The sequence below is a fragment of the Oryza glaberrima genome, chromosome 10, assembly GCF_000147395.1.
Source record: "Oryza glaberrima chromosome 10, OglaRS2, whole genome shotgun sequence".
Classification (NCBI taxonomy): domain Eukaryota; kingdom Viridiplantae; phylum Streptophyta; class Magnoliopsida; order Poales; family Poaceae; genus Oryza; species Oryza glaberrima.
In genome coordinates this window covers 10,311,194-10,323,960 of record NC_068335.1, presented here as the reverse complement: position 1 = coordinate 10,323,960, position 12,767 = coordinate 10,311,194, and the positions used below count along the sequence as shown (strand labels likewise).

Sequence of the window (12,767 nt, the reverse complement as noted above, 5' to 3'; positions counted from 1 at the left end):
ACCAGAGCTAAAGATGATCTTTAGTCCCGGTTAAAAAGGGTAACGGGCATATATCATCTTTAGTCCCGGTTCAAATGCTGTCAGGGCTTGTCACGTCCCCTCGGGATCTTTAGTCCTGGTTGGTGATTATAACTTTAGTCCCGGTCGGGGATCTTTAGCCCCGGTTCATAACACCAACCGGGACTAAAGTCCCACCCCTATATATATATATATATATGTCTTCTTCCTCCTCCTTCAGCTGCCCGAGCAAGCTTCAAAATTTCTTTAAAAAAGAGGGGAGGTCATGCCAAAATTTCTAGTGAATTTATTTTGGTGATTATATACAAATCGGAGGTGCCTAAAAGGTTAGCAAATTCATCCTCCAATGTTTTTTTTGGTCATATTACATTTGGAGCTATGTTTTGCACACTTTTTTGTCTCCAAAATTTAGTTGTAAGTTGATGAGAGAGAAAATTTGTGTGGGGAAGAAAGAATATACAGAAATTTAGTTTATTTGCTAAAGAAGGTTTTATAAAATAGTTGAGAAGGAAAATATAGTGAAAGTTAATCTTAAATAATAGAAAACAAACTAAAATGAAAATTAAAAGAAGTACAACACATTAATATTAGTTTAAAACTTTAAAAATAGTAAATAAGAATTATTTGGTGTAATATTATTTTTGTATGAATAATGATATGTCATTATTGTCTGACCGTTGAAATTATTTTATAATTATTGTGTGACTGTCATTATTGTACGAATAATTATTTGTGTACGATTTTTTTTATTTCATGTAGATGGATCGGCAATGGATGTACACTGACCGGCGGTCCAAAGAGTTTATTAACGGCGTGCATTATTTTTTTGAGAGTGGCTGAAGCTAACAGGCATAAGGGTTTTATTTGTTGTTCATGCAATAAGTGTAAGAATCAGAAGGAGTATTCTGCATCCAGGACTATTCATTTCCACTTGTTTGAGTCGGGGTTCATGCCAAGCTATAACTGTTGGACATCCCACGGAGAGCAAGGGGTTGAAATGGAAGAAGATGAAGTGGAAGACGATAATATTTCAGACTTTGCTCATTACGCTGGATTTGAAGGAAATCAAACGGGCGAGGAGGAAAGGGATGCTGATGGTAACGACGTTGCGGATGATCTTGGTCAGATGTTGCAGGACGCTAAGGAGGACTACGAAAGTGAAAAGGGGGCCCATAAATTGGACAAGATGTTAGAGGACCACAGAACGTCGTTGTACCCAGGTTGCGAGCAGGGGCATAAAAAGTTGGATACCACTCTGGAGTTCTTGCAATGGAAGGCAAAAAATGGTGTTAGTGACAAGGCATTTCGCGATTTATTGAAACTCGTCAAGAACATTCTTCCGGAGGGAAATAAATTGCCCGAGACAACATACAAGGCTAAGAAGATAGTCTGCCCTCTAGGACTGGAAGTTCAGAAGATTCACGCATGTCCGAATGATTGTATCCTATATCGCGGTGAGGAGTACGAGAACCTAGAAGCATGCCCTGTTTGCAAAGCACTACGATACAAGATTAGACGAGACGATCCAGGAGAAGTTGACGGGCAGCTAACGAAGAAGAGAATTCCTGCTAAGGTGATGTGGTATTTCCCTATAATACCACGGCTAAGGCGTTTGTTCAGGAACAAGGGGAATGCTAGAAAGATGCGATGGCATGCGGAAGAGCATCAACAGGACGGGATGCTGAGACACCCCGTTGATGGTTCGCAGTGGCGAAACATCGATAGAAAATTTAAAGACTTTGGAAAGGACGCATGAAACATATGGTTTGGTTTAAGTACGGATGGCATGAATCCTATTGGAGAGATGAGCAGCGTCCATAGCACTTGGCCCGTTACGATGTGTATATACAATCTCCCCCCTTGGCTATGCATGAAGAGGAAGTACATAATGATGCCGATTATTATTCAAGGCCCCAAGCAACCTAGTAACGACATCGATGTGTACCTAAGACCACTAGTCGAAGATCTTAAACTGTTGTGGAAAAAGGAAGGTGTCCCCGTGTGGGACGAGGACAAACAGGAGGATTTTAACCTACGAGCGCTGCTGTTCGTAACCATCAACGATTGGCCTGCACTTAGCAACATTTTCGGTCAGTCCAACAAGGGGTACAAGGCTTGCACTCACTGTATGGATGAAACAGAAAGTACATATCTTAAGCACTGTAGGAAGGTTGTGTACATGGGTTATCGTCGATTCGTTGCTGCAAACCACCCGGTACGGAAGAAAGGCAAGCACTTTGAACATAAGGCGGACCACCGTACGAAGCCTAAACATCGCAGCGGGAAAACATTGTTTGCTATGGTTAAAGATCTTAAAGTAGTGTTCGGAAAGGGGCCTGGAAACCAGCCTATAGAGAGCGAAGATGGTCATGCGACGATGTGGAAAAAGAACTCTATATTTTGGTAGTTACCCTATTGGGAATTCTTGGACGTCCGCCACGCAATCGACGTGATGCACCTCACTAAGAACCTTTGCGTAAACCTTCTTGGCTTCCTAGGTGTATATGGAAAGTCAAAAGATACACTGGAAGCACGTAATGATCTGAAGCATATGGAACAACGCGGCGACCTTCACCCGGAACCAAAGGAGAAATGAAGCCATTACTTAAGTCCAGCCAGCTACACTCTTAGCAAGGCAGAGAAGGAAAGTATGTTTGAATGCTTGAAGAGCATAAAGGTACCGTCTGGATACTCCACGAATATAAAGCGAATAATAAGCACGAAGGAGAAGAAGTTCATAAACCTAAAGTCTCATGACTGTCACGTGTTGATGACACAACTACTACTAGTTGTAATAAGGGGTATCCTTCCAGACAATGTCCGGGCAACAATAACAAAGCTATGTGCTTTCATGAACGCAATTTCGCAGAAGGTCATCGATCCGGATAGATTAGAAACCCTTCAGAATGATGTGGTGCAATGTCTTGTCAGTTTTGAGTTGATATTTCCACCGTCATTTTTCAATATAATGACGCATCTGCTTTGTCACCTTGTCAAAGAGATCGGTATTCTCGGGCCTGTGTACCTACACAACATGTTTCCTTTCGAGAGGTATATGGGCGTTCTGAAGAAGTATGTTTATAACCGTGCTCGTCCAGAGGCAAGCATCGCCAATGGGGTATGGAACAGAGGAGGTCATCAAATTTTGCGTAGAATTTATTAAAGACCTTCGCCCAATCGGGGTACCTGAATCACGCCATGAAGGGAGACTATGAGGAAAGGGAACTCTCGGAAGGAAAGCAATAATCACGGTAGACAACAATTTATTCCGTAAAGCCCATTTCACGGTTCTGCAACAATCTTCATTGGTAGCTCCTTACATCAAGGAGCACTTGGCTCTAGTTCGCGCCAGAAACATCAGTAAGTCCGATGCATTGATTACACGGCATCACATTGATACCTTCCCCGCGTGGCTACGTGTCGACTCCCGAATAAATCGGAAATCTTCTGTGTTTATCAGTACCAATCCCTAGATCAGTAGTTGGTACACACATACATAGCCGAATCACAACATATCACGAATGAATTCAGGCTAAGAGAGTTAAATACTTACATTAGGGCCAGGCAGGCCAACAACTATCAGAGAAACAACAGCGGAAGACAAAATAATACAAGGGCTCGGTTGACATGCCACAAGCAGTCGACTGGGGAACGAGACCTAGAACAGAACCGCACTCCGATCATCTTGTTAGGTACGCAAGCGTACTAACAAGGGCTTCTCTTCAATACTCTGCTAAAAGATATATATAGAGCAACAATGAGTACAAAAGTACTCAGCAAGCCACCACAGAAAATGCAATAATGTACAGGATAATACAAGGAGTGGCTATGGTTACTTTGCGTAAAGCTGAGTTTTCAAATATCATTTCATAAACCTAAGACCTAGCATAAACTGATCAAGTTTTAATTCCATTGTTCATTAAACAGTGATGGTTCTGTCCACCATCCATTGTGTTCCCAAGGATAGCTTCCCGCCACTGGTCGTCATGGTTTTTTAGGGTTTACCCCTTCTCGCCTCTCGAGAAGTTGATACACCAGTACAAAATCATCATGCAACATCCCACCCAACCAGTTTAAGAATTTAGAGTCTAGCCAAGTGTAATACACGTCTCGGTGCTCAATAACCGCGAGCATGGCTATTCGAATAGATTTAGTTTACTCACACTGCAGTGGATGTACACTTTACCCGTACTCCGCGACTTGCCCAACACATGAGCCTAAGTCCCAACGAATGAGACTTGCCACGGCAAAGCCTTTCAACAACCTCACTTTGGCAGTACCCGCTCCATGAACTTTAGTCCTCATGCACTCTAGGCGTCCAAGGTTTCTAACAGTGAGAGGAGTTCTGGCGCTCCCGGGAAGGGAAGACTCACACATGTATTAAGTTATAGTTAAGTTTAGGTTTACACATGGTAGTCCTACCGATGGCGACACCACTGTAGGCACCCGCCCCTCGCGGTCCTACCAATGGCTGCCCCACCGTAGGCCCTGCCTCACACACATCAAGAAAACCACTATGCAGGGATACTGCCTCCGCTCGGCTATTTACTCTGCTAGGTCTATACCCATACGAGAAGTACGGTTGTACGGGGGTTGTTTCATGCTTAGCTTCATGGCTCGGTCCTTAACTGACCAGGGACGGCACTAGCCTTTTCCAGACACCACCCAAGTCCTCCAACCGCCCTAGTCGAAAACATTTGTTTAGTTTTCATTTTCTTTCACAAATCATCTCATCAATGTCATGGCAATGTGGCACTCATGTCTCCACATGCCGTATCTCAACTACCTCCCCAAGGTAGTTTCCCAAGCATAAAGCATTTAATAAATATGAGAATGCATGAATCTAAATTAGCATTACTAAGCATTTGTCATAAGTGACTAGGGACTCATATGTAATTATGGGTACAAGGGAATAATGAGATAAGCAATAATCAAAGGCATGGCATAATAATAAGTAGGATATTCATCACTGCATGCAATTTTATTTGTAAACAAAACAATTCCACAATTGGGATCAACATGTTCAAGGAATGGGGTGATGACTTGCCTGCTCAGGATAGTTCTTATTCTTGATATGATCTTGATCAACCTTCACCTGCTGGAAGCTGCATACGTTGCCTCACGACTAACCAATATACAATTTCTATAATATGCAAGAAAACCAATATTCAAGCAACAATCAAATATGCACAAACAAAATATAATTGTTCGGAATATACCTAGGGCTATTCATATCACTCGTGCTTGCTAATGGATTGTAAGGTGCTACGAAGTCTAAACTATGGCTGCTCACATATAGAACTCAATACTCAGGACTACGGAATTATCTATCAACTATTGCTATGTGGAGTTCATGGCTAAACTAGCTTTGATCGTAATTTAAATGGTGACACCCTACAGGAGATTTACCAAGGCTCAGTGGATAATTTAATCATAACAAGAGTTCTAACAGGATGGATTATCTAAGCATGGCTCTACAAATATTACTTTATTAGGGTTCCAACGAATTACATGCTATGTAGGTTAGATTAGTGTGGTCCATAATATTATAGTTAAAGTTTATCTCAATGCATAATTTTACCATAAATAATCCTAAGTCACGGTCAAACTATAATTGTGTGAGGTCAAGATTTATAATTAGTGTTTTATCTACTATACACGCTTATCATAGACTCCTCAGTTTAATATATGAAAAAGGTAGGTTATTGTTCTTGTGTATGATTTAAATGGACTGTACAGTAGTTGTGAGTGCAATAACATACTAATATTAGATCATTTACTAAGCATGAGCTATTTACTGTAAGCTATACAGTATATGTGATGCAGGTGGATTTGGCGAGTTGGTACTGTTTATCAACTTAAGATTGATTACCAACTTAAAAGATATTATTCCAAGGAACATGACGTTAAGTAATTATTTCTCATAAACAAGTTAAAGATTAATCTATGAGTATTAATATTTTAGTTACAAAATATGAAGCTAAAATTTATGTCACTAATTTTTAAGTCATGAATTTAATTATATGGCCATCGAATATTAAATAAGCACTAGTATTTTCCTATACATCCATTCATTTGAGACATCACTTATACTTAGTTTATGTGGTTGCTACAGTGACAAAACATGTTAATATATTTATTTGACATCTACTCTACTGTACAACATCAATTTTATTTATTAGCACATTTTTAAGTTGACCATAATCTAATCATTTGATATTAATATATTTTATTAAATAGTGAGTTATATACCATTGGAAAGCTTATGAATTTAGATGAATTTAGGTTCAAGTTTCACTCGAATCGGAGCTAAAATGAATAAGTTATACTAATTTAAAGATTCAAATTTGAGTTAATCCGAGAAATTGTAAAAATGCACTGTTCATAAATGATTTATTTTTAATCGGAAACATTATCCAAAACCCACTGTGGATGACATGTGGGACCGGCCCTGGTTGACTTAGGGTCAAACCTGCTTGTTTAATTACCATTGGGTCCCGCCTGTCATAGGAACAAAATATATAATTGTGTTTTCTTAGATTTTAACTATAGGGACCCCACCTGCCATTGAGTGGGATAATCACCGTTAGGGATAGGATTACTGTGCGCTAATCACATGTGGGTCCCACACGGTTTCTCTCTCTCCTCATCTTCTTCTTCCTCTCGCCCATTACCGAGCGAGGCAGAGGCGCGGCTCGGCGCAGCCGGCGTGGCCGGCCCGAGCCGGGACGGCGGCGGGCGGCTCGGCGACGGCCGGGGTGAGGCGCGGAGGAGCTCCAGCGATCTCCTTCCGATGGCAGCCGGCGCGCGAGGAGACGGGGGCGCGCGGCGCCATCAGGCGACGCCATGCCCGAGCTCGGCTACAAGGGGCTTCGGTGCTAGGGACATCCTCCGGCCGAATTGAAGGGTGCAGGAGCATCTACGGGGTATGGGGATTCGATTTCACGAACTATATGGAGAGGGGAGCTCCCGGGATGGCCTACCCACGGAGAGCTCACCGGCGATGAAACGGTGGCCGGGGCAACACGGCCATGGGCGCTAATCACCGATTTTGGAGCCGGCGCTAGCAATTAGATGTATGGAGGACGCTACGGGCGCGAGGGTGTACCGCGAGACGGCGAGATGGCGAAACGCGGCGAAGTGGAGCTCGACGCGGTGCAGGACAGGGGCAGACGGCGGCGACGTAAGGTGCTCGACGGCGTTTCTTGATGTCCAGCGACTACTCGGCTTCCCCCATGGCGACGGCGGCAGCACGGCTCTTCCTCCACTCCCTCCAACCTCCAGCTCCGGCCGGGGAGCCTCACAATGGTGATCTCCAGCGGTGGTGAGAGGGTGATCGCAAGGTGTTCGATGAAATGCATACGAGAAGAAGGCTGAGAGGGATGGGGATTTTGTTGAGGGCTTCGCTTAGGATGCAAGCAAACTATGGGGATAAGATCACCAGCACATGCCTAGGCGAGCTAGAGTACTAATGGTCATCGGATAAGAGCAATGAGGTGGATGACGCGGCTGAGATTCATCTCCTTCTCCATTCAGGTTATGTGGCTTAATCATCACACCTATAACCTATAGACTACAGGTCTGGGCGCTAGTTGGAGGAGAGGGCTCCGTTTTATCCATTGGGCGTGGATGGGGGCGATGGGACGCGCGTGTCTGGGTGATGAAGGCAGGCGTGGTGACGGCGACGCGCGCACATGGGCGATGGTGCAGCTCCGTGTTTCCCGGAGAGAATCCAGGAGAGCGGTTAGAGGTGCGGCTTGGCGTGGCGCGGGCCCTAGCACGACTCGGCACGGAAGGGACGACGCGGGCGCGGGCGGTGGGTCCGGCGCGATGCGACTCACGGCGCGATACAACACGATGCGGTTGCGAAGCGGCAAGTGCGGTGCGGCTAGGGTTAGGGTCAGACGCGGCTGAGGGGAAGGAGGCGCGGTTGCGGTGCGGCACGGGCGTGACTGGCGCGGCCGGAAGCGATGTGGTGCACGCGGTAGACGGGATCGAATGGTTGGCGGACAGTGAATAGTGGTGGCTGAGAAAAGAGAGAAAAGGAAGAAAAGGGAAAAGAAGGAAAGGGAGGGGCTAATCTGCAAAAGTGAATGGGATTGAATTTGAATTGAAATGTAATCAATATATTTTGGTTTTGAGAATTCAAATGTTTGATTTGAATATTTATTTGGTTATTCATTAGTTCCCAAATGAATTTGCTTTCCATTAAATTATCCAAAAATTATCCAATATAACCTATAAGCTTTGATATTTCTTAAAAACTAATTAAATATTCTAATGTGACCTTAATAATACAATAGCACATTTGTCAAGTTTATTTGTATAACAATGTATTTTACAAGGACATCTTTAATCTATTATTCCATAAAAGTAAATTGATACTTGGTACAATATTGACCTAAATGTTTAATTAAACACTCACATAAACATATTTTATATATAAAGTTCAATTTATTTGCATGACAAATTATTTTACATGAGTGAATTCATCCCATGAGAGACTCGATGAAAGTTATAAATATTAATTTAATTATTCTAGTGGAACACTCCTATATATATAAAATCATTATAGTGGCGACTACTTCGTGGTTACTTAGATGTCATGACACTTGTCGACATGGTTCAAGTATTTAACATACAATTTGTAATTATTAATAATTGACTTGTGTTTTATTTGGCTTGCTATCATGTACACAAATATTTATAGGATTAATAATAATTATCTTATTCTAATTACTTCTTAGTTGTACGGCTTTAGCTTAATCTTCAATCGTGACAATTTATAGTTTGGCAAGCAATAGCAACCATAACATTCAGCATGATGCAAAAGTTTTAAAAAGTTCGAAATTTTAGTGATTTTTATTATTAGGGATTTTCAGGATGTTACACTACGACAACATCTCATGGGTAACGAGACGATCAACCAACAACTGGCCTTCCTGGCAAGGGGACCATCTGGCTCGATCGTGACATTCCAGGAATATGAGATCAATGGGTACACATTCTACACGAGAGCCCAAGACATGAAGAGCACGAACCAAAACAGCGTTGCTCGTATCGATGCCATGGGACACGATGGAATAACTGGCACGTATTATGGTGCCATCAAGGACATATGGGAACTTGATTATGGTCCTCTCAAGGTCCCTCTGTTCCGGTGCCAATGGGTTAGGTTGACTTGTGGAGGCGTAACGATTGATCACAGTGGGATGACAACGGTTGACCTTAACAAGGTTGGATACTCGGACGAACCTTTTGTCCTTGCCAATGATGTAACGCAAGTCTTTTACGTGAAGGACATGTCTAGCAAAGGAAAGAAGGACAGAGGGCCTGACGAGCCAAAGCGTCACGTGGTTCTCCCAGGCAAAAGAAAAATCGTCGGAGTTGAGGACAAGACTGACGAGGATTACGATCAGTTGGATGGGCAACCCCCTTTCACGGTGACGATTGACCCTAGCATCCTCCTATCAAATGAAGACACCCCTTACTCACGTAGCGATCACAAGGAGGGAACAATAGTGAGGAGAAAGTACGTGCGGTCAACCGTCACCGCCGATGTATTGCCGTAATTATTGTGTACACGATGTAAACTATTTTGGATGTATTGATTATCCATATAAATCAATTGTTGTATGGCATATGTTAATTACGTACGATTATTAGAATTTTTAACAATTTTAAATCATGCATATGCTAGTTATATGCGAAAATTAGAATTTTTAAAAGTTTTAAATCATGCATGTGACATTTACATATGTTAATTAGAGTTTTTAACAATTTTAAATCATACATATGCTAGTTATATGCGATAATTAGAATATTTAAAAGTTTTAAATCATGCATGTGGCATTTACATATGTTAATTAGAGTTTTTAACAATTTAATATCATGCATATGCTAATTATATATGATTATTAGAATTTTTATTAATTTTAAATCATGCATGTGGTATGTACATATGTTAATTACAATTTTTAACAATTTAATATCATTCATATGCTAATTATATATGATTATTAGAATTTTTATTAATTTTAAATCATATATTTGCTTATTACGTTTTATCCACTTAATTTACTACAGACAACAATAATTTTTCAAAGTAATTGTCATTAATTTTTCGACTTTAAATAATTTTAATGCATTATTTTCTATTTTAGAAATACATATGTAATGAAAATCAATATTCAGTGCGTTTATCAGTAGTTCCGGTTCTTAACCCTAACCGGGTTTAAAAAGAATTTGGAAATAGCGGGAAAATATCTTTAGTCCCGGTTGATGAGAACAACCGGGACTAAAGATCTAGGGGTATACATATTCCCGATGCGCGCCCTCATCTTCTCCACCAACACTTAGAAGTTTTTTCCCCGATCGATCTCTCTCAGCATCTCCTTCGCCGCCACTACCTAGGGCATCCCCGCGCCGACGCCGCCGTCGTATCTCGCTGTCGTCTCGCGGGCGTCGTCGTCGCCGCCTCCGCCGCCGCCGCCTCCCTCTCTCTCTCTCGACGACCTCGATCTCTCTCTCTCTCTCCCAAACCGCCATCGGCCGCCTCGTTACTGACGCCGCCGCCGACGTCGTCGCGGCCGAACACGACTCCGCCTCCCGACGATGCTGACCCCGACCTCGATGCGGCCGCCACCGGCGACGACGCCGGGCCGCGCTACGCTGCCTCGGCGGCACGACGCCGCGACGCCACGACGCCGCCGAGGCACGCCACCACCGCGCCGCCATGCCGCCGCCGCGCCGCACGCCACGCCGCCGCCGCGCCATGCCGATGCCGCGCCGCCACGCCGCCGTCGCGCCGCCACACCGCCGCTCCGCTGCCGCCACGTGAACGAACGATCGATCGTGAACGAACGTGACTTAGGCGAGAACTTAACGACAACGTGAACGCGAACGTGAACGAACAAGACTTAGGCGAGAACTTAACGACAACGTGAACGTTAACGAACGATCGTGAACGAACGTGAATGAACGAACGTACGTGAACTTCAACGAACGGGAACTTAACGTGAACGTGAATGAACGAACGTACGTGAACGTGAACGCGAACGTGAACGAACGTGAACTTAATGTACGTTAACGTGAACGTACATAAACGAACGAACGAACGTAGGTGAACGAAACGTGAACTTAACGAGAACGCGAACGTGAACGATCGTGAACAAAACGTGAACTTAACGAGAACGCGAACGTGAAATACAATATATGTTACTTTGCGTTTAGCCTAATACATTTTTTTGTATGTTGCAGAAAAGACGTTGTCGTCGTCGTCCCTCAAGCCAGAGTGGTAGCTAGCCCTCGAAGGAATTCGCGCAAGCAAGTGATGTAAATATATGATTGTTAGATTTTTAATGCAATTAAGACTATTAGATTTAATATACGACACTTAGACTTAGGATATATGATTATCTAGGGTTGTAATGTATGACACTTAGACAACTTAACATATATGATTATCTAGGGTCCTAATATACGACACTTAGACTTAGCATAGTTGACTATTAGATTTTTAATATAAGATTATTTGAGTTTTAATATATAGATTATTAGATTTGTAATTAGACTTAGCATATATGATTGTCTAGGGTTCTAATATACGACAGTTAGACTTAGCATATATGACTATTAGATTTTTAATATAAGATTATTAGAGTTTTAATACAAGATTATTTGAGTTTTAATGTAAGATTATTAGATTTATAATTAGACTTAGCATATATGATTGTTAGAGTTTTAATACAAGAATAGTATAGTTTTAATGATTATCTAGGGTTCTAATATACAACACTTAGACTTAGCATATATGATTGTTAGCATATAAGATTGTTAAAGCAAATATGACCTATAGACTTAGCAAATATTTCTTGTATGAACAGATGGCTGATCGCGATGAGGAACAGATATTGTACGATACAATCGCGGAGGGAAGCAGCCAGTACTGGAACGAAGAAGAGGGGAACGAGGATCCAAACCAGCACTTGAACGAGGAAGGGAACGTGGAGAGGGATGCGGAGGGGAACCAGGAGGGGAACGTGGAGAGAGTTGCGGAGGGGAACCAGGAGGGGAACGTGGAGAGGGATGCGGAGGGGAACCAGGAGGGGAACGAACAAGGAGGAGGAGGCTAGTGGAAGTCATCTCTCCGCTGGACAGAAGAGGGCATGCGGGCAACGAGGTGCCGCGAAGAAGCTAGAGGGTCAGCACATCATAACAGAAGTGGATGAAGACGGCCGACCTAGTGCCCCGGCAGAAGCAGCCAAGAACTACGTACGACACAGCGGTTGGGTTGTGCAGGATAACGTGCCTGTCAGTACGGTGTACTGGCATAGAACAAGGGCACGCGGAGATCATGAGAGCTTTGTCCTAGATTCGGAGAAAGAGATGCTGTGGACCACAATGCTCGAGACATTCACCCTTCCCGCGGGTACAGAGAACAAAGTGAAAAGGTGGACTCTAAAGAAAATGGCAGAACAGTTTCAGAGCTTCAAGGGAGATCTGTACCAGAAATATATCCTAAAGGGGCAAACACCGAACTTCGACACATTCCCAAAGCTAAGGAATCACTGGGATGAGTTCGTTGCATATAAGACAGGTCAACAAGGGCAGGCGATGATGGAAAGAAACAAAGAAAATGCCGCCAAGAAGAAGTACCATCACCACTTGGGGTCAGGCGGCTATAGCGTCGCGATGCCGAAGTGGGAGGAGATGGAGGCAAGCTTGCTTGAGAAGGGTATCGAACCGGC

General features: G+C 43.1%; 1 pseudogene; it reads left to right on the top strand.

Annotated features, from left to right (window-relative positions):
• Positions 1-792: 792 nt before the first annotated feature.
• On the top strand, positions 793-9,569 carry LOC127786000 (uncharacterized; annotated as a pseudogene).
• The last annotated feature ends 3,198 nt before the right edge of the window (positions 9,570-12,767 follow it).